This window comes from Mauremys mutica, chromosome 2 (assembly GCF_020497125.1).
Source record: "Mauremys mutica isolate MM-2020 ecotype Southern chromosome 2, ASM2049712v1, whole genome shotgun sequence".
NCBI lineage: Eukaryota > Metazoa > Chordata > Testudines > Geoemydidae > Mauremys > Mauremys mutica.
In genome coordinates this window covers 166655117-166680719 of record NC_059073.1, presented here as the reverse complement: position 1 = coordinate 166680719, position 25603 = coordinate 166655117, and the positions used below count along the sequence as shown (strand labels likewise).

The window sequence follows — 25603 nt, the reverse complement described above, 5'->3', positions numbered from 1 at the left end:
CACACACAGCCCCTGCACCCGCCCCACCCCAGGTCTCCTCAGCCCAGAGGGGAGCCCCCCGGCTGAGTGGGGCATCAGAACCCCCCAAAATTACCCTGGGACCAGCATGATCTGCCTCCGCCCTGCCCTGCCCCGCATGTATTCGGAGTGAGTCAGTTTCCCTGTCCCAACATGTGTCCTGCCCTGTGTATCTTCTCCTCCCCAGTTCCTTCCAAACCACCCCATTTCCCTGCACCCCGGGCTGGGTCTCTGCCAACCCCCCTTCTCCCCTCCTGCCCCCAATATCTCCCTGCCCCTACAGGTCTATAGGGCTGGATCCCTCCCTCCCCCCTTCTCCCCTCATTTCCTGCCTCTGGGGGTCTATGGGGCTGGGTCTCTCCCTTCCCCCATCCCCTCATCCCTTCCCCCAATATCTCCCTGCCCCAGGCTGTCTATGGGGCTGGGTCTCTCCCTGAAGCCCCGCCCCCAGCGCGGGGCTCACAGACAATCCCCGCCCGGCAGCTGTGACGTGAGGTGACGTATTCACTCCCCGCAGGCAACTCATTCACTTGCGACCAAAACGACATAAGGTGTCGCGTGTCCATGGGCGGGGTTATGCAGATGAGCAGTGTCTGGCGGCAGGACGGAGAGCAGCGAGAGGAACCGAAGGAGCCCGGCGGAGAGAATTCTCTACGTGTGGCCAGAATCCGGTGTGGGGAGTTCGTGCTGTGGGTGCCTGCACCGGAGTCACTTCGGGGCAGTGATTGCTAGCTACATAGTGACCAAGGGCGTGTGAATGGGGTGTGGTGCCTGGCCGGGAGCAGCTCCTGGTGATAAGGAAACAGAGGGGAGCAGCAGATCCTGTCCTAGCAGGGGGCTGGGTGGGGTTTCTGTGCAACCGTGAGTGGGTGTTTTGTGGGTGCAACTAGGACCCCCCCCTTCTCTGGTGGGGCGGGGCTTCTACTGTCTGCCTTGGGGAGGGGGAGGTCCTTGATGTCACAGCCAATGGGGCAGGGTTTTGAATCATGTTTCTGAAGTGGGAGAGCAACTTCCCCTGCTCCCACTCACTCTCCACTAGGAGGCTGGGCTGGGATCTCTAGGGAGGGGAGCCCAGGAAAAAACAGTCTCCCCTATGGAACCCAGGAGTCCTGGCTCCCAGTCCCCCTGCTCTAGACCCCCTCCACTGCCTGGGTCAGGGATAGAACCCAGGGGTCCTGGTGCCCAGCCCCCTCCCTGCTCTGACCACTCGACCCCACTCCCCTCCCAGGGTGGTGCAGGGGTCACTGGGTCTGTGTCCCAGCTCTGCTAAGGGCCTTGGCTGATTTTCCCAAAGTGCTTCCTTCTGAATCCAGCACATCTGCCCCCCCTGCTCAGTCACTGCCCACCCCCGTGTGGGGGCACCAGCACTGTGCCGGGTCGTGATGGGAAATTGTCCAAGCTGGCCCAGGAGAGACGTGTGTGTCCCTGGTGCCCCCTGCTGGTGGGGCTGAGCCCTACTCTGTATGTGTGTGTGCATCTGTGACACTTTGTATCAGTGTGTTTCTGGGCTAACCAGTAGGAAATGGCTTTGCAGGATTTTGTACCCTGCAGCAAGTGACACACACACACACACACTCACAAAGGGAGTCACACAATCCCAAGAACTCACACACCACACACCCAGAGGGACATGCTAGCCCAACCCCCAAAGACATCAACAATCACTCCCCCAGCCACACTCACAATCACCCCCCCACACACCATAATATTCACAATCATGCTCAGAGACACAACTGCATGCAGTTCACTCCCACTGCTCCAAATACAAGGACCTCCTTCCCCACACAGCATGTGCCAAGGCCTGTGGAACTCACTGCCACTGGACGGCTACCAATGAGAATGATCCCCTCATGCAGGATCATGTGCTTGGTCCCCCACTCCCTCTCAGGATGCGCTGTGCGGCGTGGCTGGGGATTGTGCAATGGCCCAGCACCAGGCAATGCAGAACGGACACCACACACCCTGCCCTGCCTCACCTGAGCTGCTCTCCAGGTGCATTGGAGACCAGCACCCCACACCGTGGCACTCCCACCCCACAGGCGGTAAGCTGCAGCCCCCACCACACTCCACAGAGGGGAGAAGGGTCAGGCCAGCCAGCCCTTGTAAGATGGGGAAATCTCCACTGGGGTCGGTGGTATGGGGGCTGTGACATACAGAGAAATAGTTGTCGTGCCGGCAGAGGGCAGCAGAGCACGCACACACACACAATTGCAAACATACACGAACACATGCATGAATCCAGCCACACACACACAATTGCTAATGTACACAAACACCCGCACAAATCCAGCCAACACCAACACAAGCCTGGGAGCCAGAGGAGCAGAGCAGGCTGGGGCTGGGTCACTCCACTTCCCGCAGGAATTAGCCAGCCCCCCTGGTCCCACGGAGGCCTGGGACCAGCCCCCCTCTGCTTCTCCCCACGGAGGCCTGGGGCGCCAGCCTGCTCTGCTCCCCTGGTTCCCAAGCTTGGGGGGAGGGGGGAACCGCCCCACAGCACTCGCCGGAGGCGTGGCTGGGAGCCAGGGGAGTGGACCAGGCTGGGGCTGGGTCACTCCACTTACCATGCAGTGAGTGCAGGGGCGGGGGGGGGGCTGGGGTGGAGCAGGGGCAGGGGCCATGGGGAAGAGCTGGGCAGCCCCCCCTGCAGCAGCTCCCCACCCCAGCTCACCTCCACTCTGCCTTCTCCCCTGAGCACACCGGCGCAGCTCCACTTCTCCCGCCTCCCAGGCTTGCGGTGCCAATCAGCTGTTTAGTGCCGCAAGCCTGGGAGGGGAGGAGAATTAGAGCGGGGGCAGCGTGCTCAGGGGAGAAGACGGAGCAGAGGTGAGCTGGGACAGGGAGTGGTTCCCCTGCATGCACCCCCCCATTGCTGGCTGCACGCCCTCCCCCCCGTCACTTGCTGCAGGCAGCCCTCCCCCCGCACCTCCCAGCCCCCTGCCCCAGCTCACCTCCACTCCACTGCCTCCCCTGAGTGCGATTTTTGGTGCCCCCAACCACTTGGCACACTAGGCGGCCGACTAGTTCGCCTAGTGGTTGCACCGGCCCTGGCCACTGCCTATCAGCAGGATTCCTCCTCCTCCTCCTCAGTGCGACTAAATCTCCTCACCTAGACAGCCAGTCCATCCGCTGCACCCCAGTCCCCCATGCCTGAGCCTCCCTGCCAAAACCCTGCACCTTGCTCCAGAGAATTAAGTCTCACATCTCACTGGGAACTCGACTTCTTGTGCCCAGAGAGTCTCGGCCCCCCTTAGTAGCTGACCTGAGTAACACAGTGTCTGTAAAAGCAGCAAAGAGTCGTGTGGCACCTTATAGACTAACAGACGTATTGGAGCATGAGCTTTCGTGGGTGAATCCCCCCTTCGTTGGATGCGTCAGTGTCTGCCTTTTCCAAAGAAGTGCCTGGAGGGCCTTTTCTCATGTGACCACGTGGCCTAATGGATAAGGCATCTGACTTCGCATCAGGCGATTGAGGGTTCGAGTCCCTTCGTGGTTGTGCTTGTGCAGTTTTACCTTTGTGCTGAAAGTCCTGCTCCCTTCAGGGCTGGAACCTCTTCTTGGCCGCTCAGGCCAATGCTCTGGCTTCAGCTAGAGCCCCGGGAAGGAGTTGGGGGTTGGGTGTCACAAAGGCTGGGACATGAGCCCCAGTTGCTTCCAGTCTCGCCTTTGCCATTCCTGACTTGCCAAAGAAACTGGGCGGCTGCCCGGGTTAGCATGTGGAGCAGTTTCCCTCTTCCAAGGGTGCGCCTGTCCCTGTGCTTGAGGGGGTTGCTACATAGCACCTTGGGAGCCTGGGTGTTTCTCTGCTTGTCGCCAGCTCGGGAAAAGCCTCTTGGGGTAGAATCTCCTGCCCCAATGAAAAAGTGAGCACAGAGAGTGGGAACAGTAAGAGGCGCCACCAGGGGGGCTGGCCCTGCTTTCCTACTGTCTTCTGATGTTGGCCACAGAGCATCAGCATTCACCCCGCATGCTCCTCTGCGGGTGGCCTTCAGTGGGGGTTCGGCATGGCAGGGAGCAGCCTGGCTGGGTGTTTTTGTGTCTGTCTGAAGGCCGCACATAGGCATGGTCCTGCCCTCCTCTTGCCCTGACATCAGTTGCTTTTAAGCCTTCCCTTGGAGCCATCAGCACCAGCCGCCTCTGCTCTAGGTGCCCAGAGGAGGAGAGGTGTGCTGGGCTCTTTGACGAAGTGGGGGATTTTCTTAGGGTTTTCTGTGTTTTCCAGTGGGTTGCATGCACAGGGAGTGGGACTCAGTGTCCCCAGGTGTTACTGGTTTAACGAGGTGAGGGGAAAGGGAGTTTGTTGTTACAGAGGACCGGAGAGGGACTTGGGACCCCGGCTGATGGCCTGGAGGATGGAGACCCCAGCGACTGGTGACCTGGTGACCCGGAGACCCAGCTCAGGAGTCACAGCCAGTTCTGGCCAGTGAGAGGACAATGGGCTGCAGAGAGAGGACCCCGTGACCAACCTGTTCCAGCCAGAGGAGGGCAGAGAGGAGAGGAGGCCCAGGCAACCCTGTTTACCTGGAGAAAAGACAATGGACAGAGGTGGGGCTTGGGGCCAGGGATATCAGAGGCCCAGCTGGGAAGCAGGGGGGCTCGAGGCTGGCGAGGGGAAGCCGGCAGAGCCCACCTGGCTGCAGGGGGACTGGGATGTGCTGTTACTGTGAGAGGCCAGGCCTGAGGCCCTGAGAGTTTCCTGTGCTGTGTTCAACTCTTAATAAACCCTCCTGTTTTATGCTGTCTGAGAGTCACTCCGGTCTAGAGAACAGGGGGCATCATCCCCTTCGGGGGTGAGGAGGCCCAGGGGATCCAGAGCGTGTGGACTTCCTCATGGGGCCCACGGCGAGAGACAGACGTGCTAAGGCTCAGAGAGGTGCGGCTCCAGGAGGTGGAGGGGCCTGACCCTGAGAGAGAGTGGACCCCCGAGAAGGGCTGTCGCACTGAAAGGGGCACCCCCCACGGACCGCACGGGGCCAAGAGTGGGCAGGATCTGTGAGTCCATGACAGGCAGTGACATCACAAAGGCCTTTTGCAGGACCTCAGACTATTGGTCAAAGGTGGTGGGGGGGAGGTGGTGACCTCACAGAGAGATGCTGACATCAGCCAGGCAGGACAGGGGCGAGGGGCCAGGGAAACCTCAGAGACCCCTGTGGCTTTGCTTCAGCAAGTCTCCTTCTCCAGGTCTCCCTTTGAGAACTGAGAGAGTATTCGGGTTCAGGTACGTGAGCGCCAGGAGGAACCTCTTTCGAGTTTTCTCCTTCCCTTTTAGTGATTTTACTAGAAAACAGCCGTCCCTGTTTAGAAGGTAAGAGCCTCCTCTAGGGAAGGGGTGTCCTGGGGGTGTCACAGTTCGGATGCCGGTGCCCCCCCATGTAAGGAAGTTCCCGCTACCCTGCTCTGTGTTCGCAGGGCGGGAGAGAGCAGCATCCACGGCAGTGATTTGCTCCTGGCTGCCGCAGCAGAGCAGCAGGCTCAGAACTTCCCAGAGCGATGAAAGGGGAGGGGCCCATGGCTCTGTAGCAGGAATGCAGGGCAGGCGAGTTCACAGAGGGCATTGTGGGATACTGGAGGAGGCCAGTTATGGTGATATAATGAACAGCAGCGTCTACACTGACACTCTGTCACTTTAAGTTTGCTGCAAAAAGCTCATCGAAGTGGTTTTATTTGGTCACCAAAACAGGGCAGTTTTGTCACTAGATGTGGCATTGCAGTGCCAACTGAGGGAGCATAGTGTGTTTTTCACACACCTGAGCAATATAATTCTGCTGAAATAACTTTGTAGTGCAGACCTGGCCAAAGATATTCATATTCTCTCTCTCTCTCTCTCTCTCTCTCTCTCACACACACACACACACACACACACACACACACACACACACACACACACACACACACACACACACACACACACACACACACACACACACACACACACACACACACACACACACACACACACACACACCTTGCAAGAAAAACCTCACCTGCTGCTCTGCTTTGTGGGGCCCAGGTAGGGAGTCAGGTGTGAGCAGATGCTGTACCTTAGTCAAAGACAGGCACCCTGGTTTAGCTGGTTAAAGTACCTGTTTTGTAAACAGGAGATGCTGGGTTCAACTCCCAGTGGTGCCTTGTTAAGATGCTTTTAGAGCACCTGGTATTGGCTACTGTCAGAAGACAAATACAGAGCTAGATGGACCTTTGGTCTAGCCCAGTGTGGTTTTTCTTATGGTTTAAATTACACTCGCAGGCACTGATAATAGAGTTACTGAAAGTTTGGGAGTTAAGAGCTGATAGGTCAGTGGTCCAAGCCCCACGCGGATGACCCCCTCCTTCTGGGACAAGGACAGGTCTGAGCTCTTGCACCAAATGCTTATTGTGGCTGCCAGAATCTGTGGGCAGCTCATTTAGTTTGCACCCAGGGTTGAGTCCTTGATTCACACATCACGGATAACAACCCTTTGTTTCTCCTGCCCCAATAACAAGGAGACTGGGAATCCAACACCAGCCACAAGTGATCATTTTGGCAAGCAACCCAACCTATTTCCAACATACTGTAAAATCCACATGCAGACTCATACACGAAATCTTGCAAGAAAATCTTCCCGAGGGGGTCTGAAGCACCTGCTGCTGGAGGGAAGGAGGGAGCCGTGGGTTGGGATTGAGGAGCACTGGGAATAGGAGGGGGCTGTGGGTTGGGACAGAGGAGAAGGGCGAAGAGGAGCAGGCTCTGGTTGGGAGTGAGGAGCAGTGAGCATAGGAGGGACTGAGGGTTGGGTCTGAGGGGCACTGGGAAAAGAGGGGACATGGGTTTGGACTGAAGAGCATCTTCATTTGAGGATCCAGCAGGACAGGGGAAGGCAGCAGGTGATTCTAATTCCTTAGGGATATTCTGAGTGTTTGTGTGCAGGGAAGGAACATGCTCTATGCCCAGAGGCCTTTATTCCTCCAGGCTGCAAGGACAGAGGTGATGTCAAGGAGTTGCTCCTTCAATCCCCCCCACACAAAGGCCCTTCTTAGGAAAGGAAAATCCTGAAGAGAAAGAGTAACACCAAAGAAGACTCCAGAAATTCAGACTGTTCCAACCACAGTGAGAAGTTTATCACCTGACCAGAGACTTGAACCCTGGACCCTCAGATTAAAAGTCTGATGCTCTGCCAACTGAGCTAGCCAGGCTCACATAGGAAAAGTGCAAGTTGGTGCAGAGGTGAAGCTAGTCAAGAAAAAGCGAGTAGGAAACAATAGGGAAAACCTGCTGCTCTCTCTCTCTTCCCAGCCCTGGCCTGGCCTGGTATTAGTGCAGGTTAAAAAGATGGGAAAATATTGGCATCTACCAGCCTTTCATACCTTCCCCACCACTTGGGCTGCATAAGGGGAGGACAGAGAGCAGCAGCCCAGGTGGTGGGGAAGGTGACCTGGATGCAGGGAGCCCTGATGTTGCTCCTTGCTCCCCCTCTCACAGCCCCCTAGCGATGTGCAGAGGAGCAGTGTTCAGGGGCGGCGGGGGGAGCGAGCAGCAATGCCAGCTACTCCGTGCATCAAGGTCAGTTTCCCCAAGTGGGCACAGGAGGGGGTGCAGGGGTTAGGGGAAAAGGGGGCACAGTGCAGGGATTACTGGTGCGGGAGGAGGCAGGGGTTAGGGGCACTGGAGGGGGACACAGGGTTAGGGGTTCAGAGCTTGGGGGCACCAGAGGGGGTTCAGGGGTTGGGTGCCAGGGGGGGGCACAGGGATTAGGGGGACAGGAGGGGGCACAGGGGTTAGGGGTGCAGAGGTTGGGGTGCAGGGTGAGGGTGCAGGGTTGGGGTGTAGGGGTGCCAGAGGTCACAGGTTTAGGGTTTTGGGGGCACAGGGTTAGGGGTGTAGGGGGCACAGGGTTAGGGATGTAAGGGTTCTGGAGGGGGTGCAGGGTTAGGGGAGCCAGAGGTTGGGGATGTAGGGGTTAGGGGTGCTGGAGGGAGTGCAGGGGGAGCACAGGGTTAGGGGTGCAGAGGTTAGGGGTGCCAGAGGTTGGGGATGTAGGGGTTAGGAGTGCAGGGGGGAACACAGGGTTAGGGGTGCAGAGGGGGGCACAGGGTTAGGGCCGTGGGGGGGACACAGGGTGAACAGTGCAGGGTTAGAAGCACAGGAAGGGGCATGGGGCTCTCCTGTAGCCCAACCCCACAGGAGACTGACCCCATGTTTAAAGAACAAACCTCTATAGTAAGGGCTGCAATAGCCACTGGGGTGAGACAAACTGCATCAGCTCCTTGCTGCCCAGCCTGTGAGAGCTTTGACTGTGCGTCTACAACGGGAACAGCGAATGGAAGCGAAGTGGCTCCGGTTCGCGCTCTGTTAGAGTCCCACCGGGAACAGTAAGCAGAAGTTAAGTTGCCTCCTGTTCTATAACTGATGGGTGGGGGGGCAGCAGGGATTAGGGGCATGGAGAACGGGGGTGCCTGACAGGCGTTGGGCTGCTGGGCTCCCTGCTGCGGGGTTCCCTGCTGCAGCTCCGCAGACTGGAGCCTGCTCCTCCTGTGCAGGGCCAGCTCCAGCTTTTCTGCTGCCCCAAGCAGGAGGGGGGGAAAAGGACAAGCTGTGGCTCTTCGGCGGCAGCTCAACCACACTGCTGCTTCTGCGGCAGTTCGGCAGCGAGTCCTCCCTCCCTTCCTCTTTGGCAGCAATTCGGCGGCAGCTCAAAGACTAAGACAGGGAATGAGGGACCCGCCGCCGAATTTCCGCCAAAGACCCAGCCGTGCTGCCCCGATACCGGACGGGCCGCCCCTTTGAATTGGCCGCTCCAAGCACCTGCTTGCTACACTGGTGCCTGGAGCCAGCCCTGCTCCCATGACAAGCAGGGGCTGGTGCAGAGTGTGGCAGGGCAGGGAGATGACATCTCCCCTAATAGCGGGGCCTTTTCACAGCAAGGGCAGCACCTCCCCGCAGGAGCACAGACCCCACCTACTCCTCCTGCTTTCTCCTGACACCAGCACCACCCTTCCCAGCACCGCCTCATGGCAGTATCTGCTACCGGACTCGCACCAGAAACGGGAAGTCTGGGCCGGGCCTGGCAGCGGCTGTCAGGAAATGGAAGCAGGAGACACGACCACTCCCATGGTGCAGGGGGGGCCCGTCCTGGCTGGTGGGAGATGGAGGCAGTGGACACTACCACTCCCATGGTGCCGTAGGGTTTTCAGGTGGGATGCCCCCCCCCCGGGGTTGGGCTCCAGGGGAGGTTTGGCAGTTTAAGGGACTGTGGGGGGGTCGGGGGAGTTGCTTGGAGGAGGTTTGAGGACCAACAGCGAAGGGGAAGTTGGACACTGGCCAGAATACCAGGGAGACAAGGCAGGTGAGGTGATACCTGTTACTGGACCAGCTTTGGAGCCACACAGGGTCTTCTTCATGCAGGGGAAAGGTGCTCAGAGCATCACAGTTCAATAGAAGGTGGAACGCTCTGCCCCGAACACCAGACATTCCCCTACTTCCTGGAACGGGGGGCCTGTCCCCATTGTCCTGTAAACAGCCCCACCATGTACCCCAGAGGTGGCTGCATCTTAGCACCAAGACACCAGTGGTCACTGCTCCAGAGGAGATGGTACATACAGGCCACTGCTCTACATGGCCACCAGACGTCACAGACTGTGCACTGTCTTAGCTGGCCCCACACGTTACTGCCCCAAGAGGTGAGGTACACACAGGCTACTACTCAAACTGGGCACCTGGGGTCACTGCAGCAATGGTTGGGGGGGATACATGCAGGGCACTGCTGCACATGGCCACCAGGGGGCACTGCTGCAATGGTGGTGGGGGTGTGGGGGGGATGATAAACAGGCCACTGCCTGAAGTGGCCACTACCACAATGGTGTGGGGAGAGGGGGAGGGAGATACCAATAGGGCACTGCCACACCAGGGCACCACGGGGAGGTCACTGCTCCAATTAGTAGAGATACACATGGGGTAGTGTGACCCAACTGGGGGCCCTACCCCAGAGAGAGAGGGGGCTGGGGAGAGAAGAGGAAATTAAAGGCCACTGCCTCACTTAGCCACCAGGGGTCACTACCTAAACAGGGGACACACGCACACAGGGCACTGCCCCACCTGACCAGCAGGGGTCACTGCCCCAATTGGGGGATATACAAAGGGTATTGCCCCACGGGGATGCCAGGGACCAGTGCCTGCCATACCTGGCACAGGGGTAGAGGGGATAGGGTGACCAGATGTCCTGATTTTATAGGGACAGCCCGATATTCGGGGCTTTTTCTTATGTAGGTGCCTATTACTCTACATCCCGTCCCGATTCTTCACACTTTCTATCTGGTCACCCGGGGGTGGGGGGGAAGAGGGAGGCGGCTAAACACAGGGCAGTGCCATGCTTGGCCACCAGTGCACATCCCTAATGGGGGAGTGACACACACCAGGAGCAGGGCTCACTGCCACAAAGGGGTTGGAAGATACCCAGGGCACTGCCTGACACGGCCACCCAGGCACCCTGCCACCTTGGGGGAGGTGAAGAACACACCTCAGGCACTGACTTCTCTGGCTACCAGTGCTCACTGGCCCAATGCAGGGGTTGGGGGGAGTAAATACACATAGGGGACTGCCCCACCTGGGCAACATGAGTCACCGAGATGAGAGTGGGATACGCAGAGGGCACTGCCCCAATGGCTGATATACATACAGGGCCCTGCCTCACCTACCCACCAGCGCTCACAGGCGCAATGGCAGTGGTGGGGTCACAAAGGCAACTGCCCTCAGTGGCCACCAGGGGTCGCTGCAGCAATGCTAGGGGGATACATGCCAGGCATCGCTGCCCCTCGCCACCAGGAGTCACTGCTCCTACAAGAAGGCACCTACAGGACACTCCCGTGCCTGGCCAGCAGGGGTCACTATCACTGGGGAGGGGCTATGGGGAAGCAGAGAAAGAGCAACAAACTGCAATGGGGAAAATCATCATCTACAGGGGAGAAAGAACGGACTTCGTTAGGACATTGCACCAACTCCGGCCAGGCTGGATACCAGCAATTTGGGGCTGGGGCAGCTCCAGCTAGAGGCTGGGCAAAGGCAGGTGACCTTGGTCTCTGTGCTGAGCAGGCAGCGAGGAGGGACAGGGAACCCCCCGGCCACGGTCTTGCTGCCCAAGGAGGGGGAGATCTGTGGCAGTTTTGGAATAGCTGGTTCAGCAGCCGTGAGCCGCACGCTTGTCCCTGCCTGAGCTCTCCAGGAGCACATAACACACAGGTGTGCACTGGATGTAGGCACTCTGCTGAGTGCTGCCTGTGAGAGACAGCGGCAGAGTCAGACGGGCAGGTGGGGGCAGGAGATGACAGGGCCAACGGCCATGAGCTGAACCAATCACAAGTCCAGCCTGTGATGTCACCATCCGTCCCTGCAGCTCTCCATCTGTCCGTCCAACTCTCAACTCCCATCTGTCCCCAATGTATGCCACACACCCCCCTTCACCCATCTGCCTCACACACTCATCTATTTCCTCATGCATCCTGCTGTCCCTCTGATTGTCCCTGCAGTGCCCAGCACAAGGAGGCATAGTGGACCCTGAGTGAGGCTTTTGGGTGATGCAGTAATGGAGCTAGCGGGTGATAAGGGGGGTTCTGGGCATCTCTAATCCCAGCCCCACTTCTCCTGTGCCCAAAGCCATGACCGCGAGCCCACCCCTCTGTCTCAGCCCCCACAGCCCCAAAGACATGACTGGCCACTCACGCCGTGACCCAGTTACAGCAATGAGGTCTCCCTGAAGATAGGGGGTGGGAGGAGCAACCCCCTTATCCTGGCAGGCAGGACACATCCTTCCCAGTATGGCAGAGACCTTGCCCGTGGGCAGACAGACCCAGCTGAGCCTACAGGAGACTGGGGGTGGGGAGCAGAGGAAGAGGATGCAGGCAACTGAACATGACAGGTGTCCATGAAAGGAGAGAGAGAGTTTGAGTGTAAGTTGGCCAACACAGAGAGAGAAACCTCAGAGGAAGAAAGAAACTCAGAACAGGGAGTCACCCTCATGGATCCAACCTTCTGCTAGGGAGCACACACAACTTCTGGCCAGAGAGATGATCAGCCCTCACAAATGGCAACATCATCTCCCTTGAAGCCACAGCTAGTCCAGAAACCCACACCCAGGTAACGGGACGCCCCTGCCTGGAGCCAGGGGGGCTGTGACCAGAGCCCTTCTCAAACCAGATACTTCTCTCACCGATAGAGACAGCTACTCTCATCCCAGCTGGGCAGGTCTTCCCTGGCATCAACAGGATTCACGAGGTCACTGCTCTCGCTCACTTTCCATCTCACCTCGGGGCTGGACTCCATCCCCGCGACTTCTTTTCCCTTGGTATGAAACACAACACAAAAGAAAAAGCAATGGTGGCGAGGCTCCTCTTCTCGCTACTCCCGCACTCCAGGGCTCCGGCTTCAATCCTCCTCCCATTCTGCCATCACAGCTACAATTCGAAATCTGAGCCCTGGGCTCACACCTGGTTGTCTCCCCAATCCTTGGCGCTGTCCAGCATGTCTCCCTCCACAGAAGTCACCTGGCCTCGTCTTAGACTCCATCTTCATATTGCTCTTCTCCTTCCCAGAGCTCCTGCTCTGCTCCTCAGACCTGTCTATCCTCAGCTCTGCAGGCAGAGGGGAAGGGGCATGATGGGAACACACACGCCCCATTCCAGACACCACGCAGCATCCACAGGGCTACCAAAAAACCACGTCACCTTCGGCCAAAACAACACCCCACCCAGAGGGAGCAAAAAGCCTTTGTGAGCTCAGCAAACACAAGCCAGGAAAAGATTAACACCCGCACCCAGCCCAGCCAAAGTGGGAGCTTCCCCCACTTCCTGGCCACAGGCCCACGGGGCTCATGGATGGAGGAGTTTCGTGGGCTGTGGGGGTCCCTGAAGAACGAGCTCAGCGTGTGAATGAGTGACTGGGATGTATGTGGGGGCCGGACTGTGGGTTGGGGTGTCCAGGAGGACCCAAGGGAAGGGACTAGGGGGATTAGGGGGAGAGGAGGGTGGGGTTACCGAGGTGCATCGTGGGAATGTGGGATTTAGAGAGCCCAGAGTGGATGGGTGTGGGCGGGTTGGAGGACCCCACAGTGGCTGAAAAGAGGAACCCGGCAGGTTGGGGGGTGGCAGAGATTGGAGATGAGGAACCTCACACCCTGGGGATGGATTGGGGCAGTGGGGGGATGAGAAAGTGGGGCTCAGCAATGGAGAAATGGGTTGGAATCAATTAAGGGCGGGGCACTGAGGGGGAGGAGGAGTGTGGGGGGGGGAAGGGACAGGCCGAGCAGAGCGGACAGGGTGGGGGAGGGGACGCCGGGGGCGGGGCTGGCGGGAGGGTCACAGTGGGGGGGGACACTGCGGGGGCAGGTTGGGGGCGGCTGAGGGGCCCCGCGGCCCCAGGCTGCCGCTTGTGGGGCTGCTCCCAGGCAGCTCAGCCCCCGCCCCCCGCTGCTGCCCCCCAGGCCCAGCTGGGGGGGGGTGAAGCCCTTTCACTCCGCACTGCCTCTGCCCTGTGCCCCCCCCCCAGCCCGGATCCCACGCGGGATTCGAATCCCAACGGCCGAAGCGCGCGCCCGGCGGGGTGGGCGGGGGAGGCAGCGAACCCTCGGGCGAGGGAACCGGGGCCTCCCCCACGCGCCGACTCTCTGTCCCGCGCTCTCTCTGCCAATCAGGGAGTGGGGAGGGGCGCGGCGAAGTGACGAGTTACGGCCTCTCCTCCAATAGAGGCCGCGTGTGAGAGAGAGAGAACTACGCTTCCCAGTGTGCACCGGGAGAGGGGCGCGTTGTCTGAGCAACAGACGCGTCACTTCCGCTCTGAGACGAGCCAGGAACTACAACTCCCAGCCTGCCCCGGGGCGCCTCCGTCCTCTCCAGCCCAGGTAAGGGCGGGTCCCTGGGTCACCTGAAACCTCCCCCCCAACGCAACTCCTCATCCCCGCCCCGCCCCCCTCCGGCTCCTGACGCGAACTCGCGTGTCCCGGGGTCTCGGCCCGGCCCCCCCCCCGCCTGCTTCTCCCTTGGCCTCCTCTCTCCCCACTCGGGGGCGGGGCTGTTGGATGGAGCCATATGGAAATACGGGGGAGGGGCAGGGCTGGGAGCCAGGACTCCTGGGTTCTCCCTCAGCTCTGGGAGGGGAGTGGGGCTGGGGGGGTAGAGTGGTGGAGGGGTTGGGGTGTCTGCTGCCCTCGCGGTGACCAGCAGAGCGCCCCCTGCAGCTTGTCACCCCAACCAGGTGCTTGGTGTGCTGGTGCCTGGAGCCACCCCTGGTTCCAGCCCCTGTGCCCAGGCAGCTCCCCCAGCCTGACACACACACACCCCCATCCCCTGTACCTGTACCTGCACCCGCCCCACCCCAGGGCTCCTCAGCCCAGAGGTGAGCCCCCCGGCTGAGTGGGGAATCAGAACCCCCGAAATTACCCTGGGACCAGCTTGATCTGCCTCCGCCCTGCCCTGCTCCGCATGTATTGGGAGTGAGTCAGTTTCCCTGTCCCAACATGTGTCCTGCCACTGTCTCTTCTCTTCCCCAGTTCCTTCCAAACCACCCCATTTCCCCTGCACCCCGGGCTGGGTCTCTGCCAACCCCCCTTCTCCCCTCCTGCCCCCAATATCTCCCTGCCCCTACAGGTCTATAGGGCTGGATCCCTCCCTCCCCCCTTCTCCCCTCATTTCCTGCCTCTGGGGGTCTATGGAGATGGGTGTCTCCTCTGCCATCCCCTCTCCTACCCCCCCATAACCCGCTGCCTCCAGCGGTCTATGAGGCTGGGTCTCTCCCCTCTCCATCCCCTCCCCTGCCCCCAATATCCCTCTGGGGCTCTGTGGGGCTGGGGCTGGGGCTCTCTCCCTGCCCCTGTGCTCCCCCCTTCACACAATGTCCTGGGAGTGACTCAGTTTCCCTGGACCAACATTTCACACACCCCACCCCCGCCCGACATGTCTCCCTCCACCCCATCCCATTTCTCCTGCACCCCAGGCTGGGTCTCTGCCAACCCCCCTTCTCCCCTCCTGACCCCAATATCTCCCTGCCCCTGCAGGTCTATGGGGCTGGGTCTCTCCCTCCCCCCTTCTCCCCCCATCCCCTCATCCCTTCCCCCAATATCTCCCTGCCCCAGGCTGTCTATGGGGCTGGGTCTCTCCCTGAAGCCCCGCCCCCAGCGCCGGGCTCACAGACAATCCCCGCCCGGCGGCTGTGACGTGCGCTGGGGCTGTGACGTGTGTTCACTCTCTGCAGGCGACTCATTCACTCGAGACCAAAACGACAGAAGGTGTCATGTGTCCATGGGCGGGGCTATGCAGATGAGCAGTGTCTGGCGGCAGGACGGAGAGCAGCGAGATGAGCCGAAGGAGCCCGGCGGAGAGAATTCTCTGTGTGTGGACAGAATCCGGTGTGGGGAGTTCGTGCTGTGGGTGCCTGCACCGGAGTCACTTCAGGGCAGTGATTGCCACTGAGCTGCATAGTGACCAAAGGTGTGTGACTGGGGTGTGATGCCTGGTGGGGAGCAGCTCATGGTGGCAAAGAAAGCAGCAGATCCTGTCCTAGCAGTGGTTTGTAGGGATGTGGGGGTTTCTTTGCAACCATGAGTGGGATTGTTGTGGGTGCAACTAGACCTCCCCGCTTCTCTGGGGGGCGGGGCTTCTACTGTCTGCCTTGGGGAGGGGGCGGTCCATGATGTCACAGCCCATGGTGGGGGGGGGGGTTGAATCATGTTTCTGAAGTGGGAGAGCAACTTCCCCCGCTCCCACTCACTCTCCACTAGGGGCCTGGGCTGGGATCTCTAGGGAGGGGAGCCCAGGAAAAAAACAGTCTCCCCTATGGAACCCAGGAGTCCTGGCTCCCAGTCCCCCTGCTCTAGACCCCCTCCACTCCCTGGGCCAGGGATAGAACCCAGGGGTCCTGGTGCCCAGCCCCCTCCCTGCTCTGACCACTCGACCCCACTCCCCTCCCAGGGCGGTGCAGGGGTTACTGGGTCTGTGTCCCAGCTCTGCTAAGGGCCGTGACTGATTCTCCCAAAGTGCTTCCTTCTGAATCCAGGACATCTGCTCCCCCCTCCGCCCGGTCACTGCCCACCCCCGTGTGGGGGCACCAGCACTGTGCCAGGTCGTGATGGGAAATTGTCCAAGCTGGCCCAGGAGAGACGTGTGTGTCCCTGCTGCCCCCTGCTGGTGGGGCTGAGTCCCACTCTGTGTGTGTGAGTGTGTGTGTGTGTGTGTGGTGGCTTTGCAGGATTTTGTATCCTGCAGCAACTGACACATACACACACATTGACGCAGAAAGGGACTCTCAGTCCCAAGAACACTCACACACAACACACCCAGAGGGGCATGCTAGCCCAGCCCCCAAAGACAGAAACAATCACACCCCCAGCCACATTCACAATCACACACACACACACACCAGAATATTCACAATTGTGCTCAGAGACACAACCGCACACAGTTCACTCCCACTACTCCCAACACAAGGACCTCCTGCCCCACACAGTGTGTGCCGAGGCCTGTGGAACTCACTGCCACTGGACAGCTACCAATGAGAATGGACCTTTCCAGGAGACCAATAGACATGTCCGTGGCGACAGAGGGGGCTGAGCTCCCAGGGTCTGACCCGGGCTGAGACTGGTTCTGACCTAGAGGGGTCTATCCAGCCGGGGGCAGCGTGACCCACACACAGACCCACCAGAAGTGCCTTTCTTAGCGGGTCTCCTAGGCCATCCCCCACCCTGCCCCGGTTGGGTAACAAAGGGGCAGTACGGGACTCTGGGCCGTGTCACAACCCGGCCCTAGCCCCTCGCTCCCACACGCTGGTGAGTTGGGTAACTGCCAAGGGATTGCACAAGAGAATCAGAGCCAGGGAGAGAACCCAGGAGTCCTGGCTCTCCCCCTGACACACTCCCTAACCACTGGACCCCACTCCACTCCCAGGGCTGGAAATAGAACCCAGGAATTCTGACCACCAACCCCCCGCTCTGACGACCAGACCCCACACTCCCCTTTTAGATTTTAGTCCCGCTGCCTCTTCGATCCATCCACCCCACCTGTCCATTCCTTTGCTGCAGGTTTTTGGGGTGTCACCCCTGCTCTGCACTCCCCCAGTGCAGCCCAAGGCTTTTCCTCCCCCCAACCACACATCCTCTCCCGCTCGTACTGGATCATCTGCTTGGTTCCCTACCCCCTCTTGGGGTGCGCTGTGCGGCATGGCTGGGGATTGTGCAATGGCCCAACACCAGGCAACGCAGAACAGACACCACATGCCCTGCCCAGCCTCACCTGAGCTGCTCTCCAGGTGCATCGGAGCCCGGTGCCCCGCACCTTGGTACTCCTGCCCCACAGGGGGTGAACTGCAGCCCCCGCCACACTCCGCAGAGGGGAGAAGGGTCAGGCCAGCCAGCCCTTGTAACATGGGGAAATCACCACCGGGGTCGACGGTATGGGGGCTGTGACATACAGAGAAACAGTTGTTGCGCAGGAAGAGGGCAGCAGAGCATGCACACACACACACACACACACACACACAATTGCAAACATACACAAACACATGCATGAATCCAGCCACACACACCTACCCAAGAGGCTCAGCCAGAGCCTGAAATATCACCTTGCGCACCAGCGGAGAGCGGTTCACAGTCAACGGAAACAACCTCATCACCTACATCGCTTCCAGAGGAACTGGTGTCTCCTGCCTCAAGGGAACAGTTCCAGACGGAGCAGGAAGCCGATGACAGACTCAAGGAAGCATGGGCGGCGGCACGCAGCAACCCACCGCCACTCAGCTCTACTAACTGATCCCGGTTCGTTGTGGACCAAGGACTGTTATACAAGGAATTTCTTTCTGGTGGACACCAGGAGGGCTGGCATCCTCAAAAACGGTTGCTAGTTCCGACCAAGTACCGGAAAAAGCTCTTAAGCTTAGCCCATGATCATCCTAGTGGCCATTCTGGGGTGAAGCGAAGCAAAGACAGGTTGGGAAGGTCCTTTGACTGGGAGGGGATGGGCAAGGCGGTAGCCACTTACGTCCGGTCTTGTAAGGTGTGCCAAACGGTAGGAAAACCCCAAGACCAGGTCAAGGCCCCTCTCCAACCACGTCCCATAATGGAGGTCCCATTTCAGCGAGTAGCTGTGGATATTATGAGTCCTTTCCCAAAGAAGACCCCCAGAGGAAAGCAGTACATACTGACTTTTGTGGACTTTGCTACCAGATGGCCGGAAGCAGTAGCTCTAGGCAACACCAGGGCTAAAACTGTGTGCCAGGCCTTAACTGACATTTTTACCAGGGTGGGTTGGCCCTCTGAAATTCTTACAGATTCGGGAACAAATTTCCTATCAGGGACCATGAAAGACCTGTGGGAAACTCATGGGGTGCACCACTTGGTGGCCACCCCGTACCACCACCAAACTAATGGTCTAGTGGAAAGGTTTAATGGAACTTTGGGGGCCATGATCCGTAAATTCGTAAATGAACATTCCAATAACTGGGATCTAGTGTTACAGCAGTTGCTGTTTGCCTACAGGGCTGTTCCACATCCCAGTTTAGGATTCTCACCATTTGAGCTGGTGTATGGCCATGAGGTTAAGGGGCCATTACAGCTGGTGAAGCAGCAATGGGAGGGGTTTACGCCTCCTCCAGGAACTAACATTCTGGACTTTGTAAGCAACCTTCAAAACACCCTCCGAGACTCTTGGGCCCTTGCTCGTGAGAACTTAAAGGATGCTCAAGCGGAGCAAAAGGTCTGGTATGATAGACACACCAGAGAGCGTTCCTTAAAGGTTGGAGACCAGGTCATGGTCTTGAAGGCGCAACAAGCCCATAAGATGGAAGCGTCCTGGGAAGGACCATACATGGTCCAGGAGCGCCTGGGAGCTGTTAACTACCTCATAGCATTCCCTGATTCCTCTTTAAAGCCTAAAGTGTTTCATGTTAACTCTCTAAAGCCCTTTTATCCCAGAGAATTACAGGTCTGTCAGTTTACAGTCCAGGAAGGAGATGACACCGAGTGGCCTGAAGGTGTCTACTACGAAGGTAAAAGAAATGGTGGTGTGGAAAAAGTGACCCTCTCCACAACCCTGCAATGTCTACAGTGGCAACAGATCAAGGAGCTGTGCACTCACTTCGACACCTTGTTCTCAGCCAACCCAGGACGGACTGAGCAAACCTACCACTCCATTGACACAGGTAATGCTCACCCGATTAGAACCCCACCCTACCGGGTGTCACCTCATGCCAAAATTGCTATTAAACAGGAGATTGACAACATGTTGGAGATGGGTATCATCCACCCTTCTACCAGTGCATGGGCATCTCCAGTGGTTCTGGTTCCCAAACCAGATGGGGAAATACGCTTTTGCGTGGACTACCGTAAGCTAAATGCTGTAACTCGTCCAGACAACTATCCAATGCCACGCACTGATGAGCTATTGGAAAAGTTGGGACGTGCCCAGTTCATCTCTACCATTGACTTAACCAAGGGGTACTGGCAAGTACCACTAGATGAACCCGCCAAGGAAAAATCTGCCTTCATCACCCATGCAGGGGTGTATGAATTTAATGTGCTTCCGTTCGGACTGCGGAATGCACCTGCCACCTTCCAAAGGCTGGTGGATGGCCTACTAGCGGGATTGGGAGACTGTGCAGTTGCATACCTCGATGATGTGGCCATTTTTTCTGATTCATGGCCCGAACACCTAGAACATTTGAAAATGGTTTTTGAGCACATCAGGCAGGCAGGACTAACTGTTAAGGCCAAAAAGTGTCAAATAGGCCAAAACAGAGTAACTTACCTAGGACACCAGGTGGGTCAAGGAACCATCAACCCCCTACAGGCCAAGGTGGAGGCTATCCAACAGTGGCCTGTCCCAAGGTCAAAGAAACAGGTCCAATCCTTCTTAGGTTTGGCCGGATATTACAGGCGATTTGTACCACACTACAGCCAAATCGCTGCCCCACTAACTGATCTGACCAGGAAAACCCAGCCAAAAGCAGTTCAGTGGACTGATGAGTGTCAGAAAGCCTTTACCCAGCTTAAGGCGATGCTCATGTCTGACCCTGTATTAAGGGCCCCGGACTTTGACAAACCCTTCCTAGTTACCACCGATGCATCTGAACGTGGGGTAGGAGCGGTTCTAATGCAGGAAGGACCGGATCACAACTTCCATCCTGTCGTGTTTCTCAGCAAGAAGCTGTCTGAGAGGGAAAGCCACTGGTCCATCAGTGAAAAAGAATGTTACGCCATTGTGTATGCCCTGGAAAAGCTACGCCCATACGTTTGGGGCCGGCGGTTCCAGCTACAAACTGACCATGCTGCGCTAAAGTGGCTTCACACTAACAAGGGAAACAACAAGAAACTTCTCCGCTGGAGCTTAGCTCTCCAGGACTTTGACTTTGCCATTCAACACATTTCATGAGCTTCCAACAAAGTTGCTGATGCACTCTCTCGTGAAAGTTTCCCAGAATCAAGTGGCTAAAAAGTGTTCTTAACATGTTTTCATGCTTAGTAGTCTATGTAATAGTGCATGTGTTTTATTACTCTCTTTGTTTTACAGTTCTAGAAGGAAATCACCACCACTGGATCCCACTGTTGGCGATTTGGGGGGGCGAGTCATAAATAGTTAGTTAAGGGTTAAGTTTCCACCTGTAAAGGGTTAACACATAGTACCTGGTGAACACTTGACCTGAGGCCCAATCAGGGAAGAGAATTTAAAATTCCTAGGAGGGAACTTTTTCTCTCTGTTCTTGTGTGTGTTGTTCTTAGCCGTTTGGAGTTACAAGGGTCCAGATGTTTTAATCAAGTCTTCTACAAGTTTCCACCTTTCTGAACTAATTTCTTCTAGTCAAGTTAGTGAGTATTAGAAAGATACTTTGTGTCCTCATCTAATAATCCTATGTTTGCAATTCTGTGTGTTTGTTATTGATTATTCTTAATTCTGCCTGTATTGTTTGTACTGAGAAGGAGAGAGGATTCTCTCCAGAACTTAGCAAGGTTATACCCTATGAGTGTCCAGATTGGACTCATAGAGATTCTGTATTTTCTTGTTTTTCTTTTAATACATTCTTTCTATAAAGATTTGATTAAATCCCTCTACTGTGGATACAGGGGGAGGGGGCTAAGAAACTCTCTCTCGGTGGTGAGACAAGCTTATCTCCGGGCAGAGAGGGGAGGGGGGAGGTTTCTCTCTCTCTGTGAGTTGATCTGTGTTTCCCCAGGGAACGTCTTTGGAAAGAGAAGGGGGGGGGGAAACAGGGGTGTCCCGGCCCACGTATTCGACCGGGTGGTGGCAGCAAAAAGGGGACCTACCCTAGGATTTTAGGGTGGGGGGATACATGCGGGTCCCCACATTGGAACGCAACAGCTCCAAGTGGGGGTGAGACCTATGACATGGTGGCAAGCGGTGTTTCGGACCCATTGATAGAGGCACGGTTTTTTCTACCTAGAGCACTCTGCAGCAGCCCCTGCTGAGAGGTGTGTCATTCCTTTGTGATATCAGGTATCACTCAGGATTCCTTAGGTGGGGGGAAGTGCTCGTCGGAGCACATTCCCGTCCAACGGGAAAAACAGGTTTGGTGGGGGGGGAGAGAAGAACCCTCCAGCCAGATTTTTTTTCCTGTGTCTTTTGAAATACTCAGGAGGCAGGGAACACAGATCCCTGAGAGGATTCACTAGACTTTTCTCGCAGGTACTAGTAGCACCAGCCTGTCAGCTGGGCTTATTAGTACAACAGCTCAGAGGGAGAGGAAGACAGAGATTTTTTTTTATCTTTCCCTCTTTCTCAGTACAAAACAGTAACATTACACAAACCACAATTTGCTATACAAAGGATTGATTTCTCTTTCTTTACTCAAGTTATCATAGACAGGGTTAGGGACTGTCAAGCACCACATACAGTTCACTGACTACAGAGGGGTGTGGCCAGCACCTGAAGGCACAGACATGACTGAAACAAAGACCGAACTGGAGATTGCTCAAGTAAATTTACAAATCCTGCAGGCACAAAAAGAGACAGAGGAAGCTGCCCTAAAAAGAGAGGAAGCTGCCCAAAGGAGGGAGGAAGCTAACCACAGGAGGGAGATGGAAAAACTAGAAGCTGACCAAAAAGCCAAAGAGGCTGAGCACAGAAGAAAAATGGAGTTAAAAGACAAAGAACTGGAATTAGAAAAGACTAAGCAGAATAATCCAACCAATCCAACCAATCCACCCCCTCTTCAACCTACTGATCAACCTTCTCATGTTTAGCTATTTTCACGAACGGATCTCTGACAAAACCCAGCAGTGGAAGCGAATAGCATTTCTAGGGTAGTTCCAGGAGAAATTCGTGCCTACGAGTGATTTGGAATGAATTGCTCATGTATTGCTGTTTTCACAGCGTATCTCGCTCAAGTTGCTAGCTGTGCATTCTAATAACAACTTTAGATTGAGAACAGGATGAATTCTTGCTTACCAATGATGTGTAATGACTTTCTCATGTATAGCTGCTTTCAAAACGTAGCTCTGTCAAATTGCCAGGAATGCATCCTAATAGCAATTTAAGGATGGTACCAGCAGAAATTCGTGCCTCCCAATAATCCGCAATGAATTGCTAAGATTTCGTTTTTTTCCCAAACGGATCTCTGCCAAATTGCCAGCAATGCATCGGAATAGCATTTGTAAGACCGGTCCAGGAGAAAGTGTTTCCTAGCAGTGCTTTGCACTGAACTGATCCCTTTTAGTAATTTTCATGAAAGGAACTCTGCCAAATAGCCACTAGTGCTTTCGAATAGCATATGGAATTTGTTTAGAGGGGAAAGTCATGTGTAACACTGAAGTGGTCTTAATAATTCAATATTAGCTCTTTTCAAGTGCCTCTTTCGTCTTGAATGAATATCTGATGATTAGCTGTTTTCACAAACGGATCTCTGCCAAAAGGCCACCTGTGGATCCCAATAGCCTTTTTACGGTGGGGCCAGGAGAAAGGGGTGCCTAGCAGTGCTTTGCACTGAACGTCTCCTTTTTAGCAATTTTCACGAAAGGAAATCTTCTAAATAGCCACCAGTGCTTTCAAATAGCATATGAAGTTTGATTCGAGGGAAAGTCGTCTGTATCAGTGATGAGGGCTTAATAATTCAATATTAGCTGTTTTCAAGTGCCTAACTTTCGTCTTTAATGAATATCTGATGTTTAGCTGTTTTCACAACTTATCTCTGCCAAATGGTCAGCAGTGCTTCAGAATTGCAGTTGGAGGACGATTCCATTAGACATTCGTCGCTCGCAGAGCTAAGGCGCGAAAGAGTCATGTTTTGCTATTTTCACGGAAGTAGCTCTAACAAATGGCTAACAGTGCAACCGAATGCTATTTTGTGGCTATTTCAAGGAGTAATTCGTTCCTGTCAGTGACCTGTAATGACTTGCTCATGTTTAGCAATGTTCAGGAAAGGACTCTCTACCAAATGTCCAGCAGGGGAGGCTATTGGCTTGTGAAAGACGATTCACAGAGCAATCTGTGCCTAGCAATGAACTGGAATGAATTTCTCATTTTTATCAATTTTCACACACGCAGATTAGTCTTATGGCCAGCATTGCAACCGAATAGCATTTGTAAGATGGGTCCAGGAGAAAGTGTTGTCTAGCAGTGATCAGCACTGAATGTCTCATTTTTAGCCCCTTTCACTGAAGGATCTCTGCCAAATAGCCACCAGTGCTTTCGAATAGTATATGGAGGTTGGTTCTAGGGGAAAGTCGTTTCTAGCACTGATGTGATCTTAATAACTCATCATTAGCTATTTTCAAGTGCCTAGCTTTCGTGTGGAATGAATAGCTCATGTTTAGGTATTTTTGCGGACGTATCTCTGCCAAAATCCCAGCAGTGGAACCGAATATCATTTGTAGGATGGTTCTAGGAGAATTTCTCATGTTTAGCTGTTTTCAAACCGTAGCTCTATCAAATTGCCAGCAGTGCATCTGAATACCAATTTTAGGATGGTACCAGTAGAAATTCGTGTCTACCAACAATTCGTAATGAATTTCTCATGTTTCGCGGTTTCCACAACGTTTCTTCCCCACATGGCCAGCAGTGCATCTGAATCGCATCTTTAAGATGGTTGCAGGAGAAATTCGTGCCTACCTGTCATTTGGAATGAATTTCTCATATATATATCTCTTTTCACACGCTATCTCGGTCAAATTGCCAACTCTGCATCAGAATTGCATTTGGAGGACGATTCCCATAGATCTTAAGAGGTTTAAAGAAATCGTTGTTTGACAGCATCTGTGTGACAAGGAAACACTTCTCAACGGTTCTGGGTGTCAAGTCTCTACTTTATTGTTTTGTCTTTTATGGGCCCCACTTGTTTAGCTGTGTGGCTTCTGTCTGGTTCTTTGTTTCTGTCTGTTGTATACCTAATTTTGTAAGTTTTAAATCAACAAAGATGGTGGCGTATGATTGATTAAAGAATTGTTTCACAATATGTTAGGATTGGTCAAATTATTATTTTGTAATATTTTAGTTAAATGGTTAAGTGGGACTCAAAGTTTCACTATAAAAACTGAGGTCCAAGAAGGAGACCAGCTGGGGAAAAGAAAGGCAAAGGCAAAGAAGAATAAGAAGGAAAGACCTGGAAGAAGAACTCACAACCCTGGTGTCTAACAACGAGAACCTAGATGAGATGGACCTGGCCTGGACAGCAGGGAAAGTCCGCCTGTGTGCTTAGCGTGTGTATTTTGCTTGGTGATTGTTAATAAATAGAGGTTAAGGCGCTTTCACTGATAAAAGGTCTTGTAAAAGAGTATCAGGGGGTTACCATTTTAGTCTGTATCCACAAAAAGAACATGGTGGCATCTTAAAGACAGATTTATTTGAGCATAAGCTTTCGTGGGTAGAAAACGTCACTTCTGATGCATGGAGTGAAAGTTACAGATGCAGGCATTGTTATACTGACACAGGAAGAGAAGGGAGTTACATCAAAAGTGGAGCACCTGTGTTAACAGGGCCAATTCGGTCAGGGTGGATGTAATCCACTCCCAATAATAGATGAGTAGGTGTCAATTCCAGGAGAGGCAAAGCTGCTTCTGTAATGAGCCAGCCACTCCCAGTCCCTGTTCAAGCCCAAATTAATGGTGTTAAATTTGCAAATGAATTTTAGTTCTGCTGTTTCTCTTTGAAGTCTTTTTCTGAAAATTTTTTGTTCAAGACTAGTTACTTTCAAATCTGTTACACAATGTCAAGGGAGATTGAAGTGTTCACCTATTGGCTTTTGTATGTTACCATTCCTGATGTCCGATTTGTGTCCATTTATTCTTTTACATAGGGACTGTTTGGTTTGGCCAATGTACGTGGCAGAGGGGCATTGCTGGCACATGATGGCATATATAACATTAGTAGACGTGAGGGTACCTCTCCACTTGTGAAGTAACTCCCTTCTCTTCATGTGTCAGTATATAATGCCTCCATTTGTAACTTGCACTCCATGCATCTGAAGAAGTTAGGTTTTTTTACCCATGAAAGCTTATGCCCAAATAAATCTGTTAGTCTTGTCGGAGAAAAACTCAGTTCTCGCTTTTTTGTTTGGGTGCAGCAAAATCAAATACTTTATTATTTCTCCAGTAATTACAATGGAGGGAGGGAGTGTCCTAGGACACAG

General features: G+C 55.0%; 1 non-coding gene across 1 annotated transcript; it reads right to left on the bottom strand.

Annotated features, from left to right (window-relative positions):
• Nucleotides 1–7118: 7118 nt before the first annotated feature.
• On the bottom strand, nt 7119–7191 carry TRNAK-UUU. The gene has a single exon. It is a non-coding gene; the product is annotated as a tRNA-Lys (tRNA).
• Nucleotides 7192–25603: the final 18412 nt, after the last annotated feature.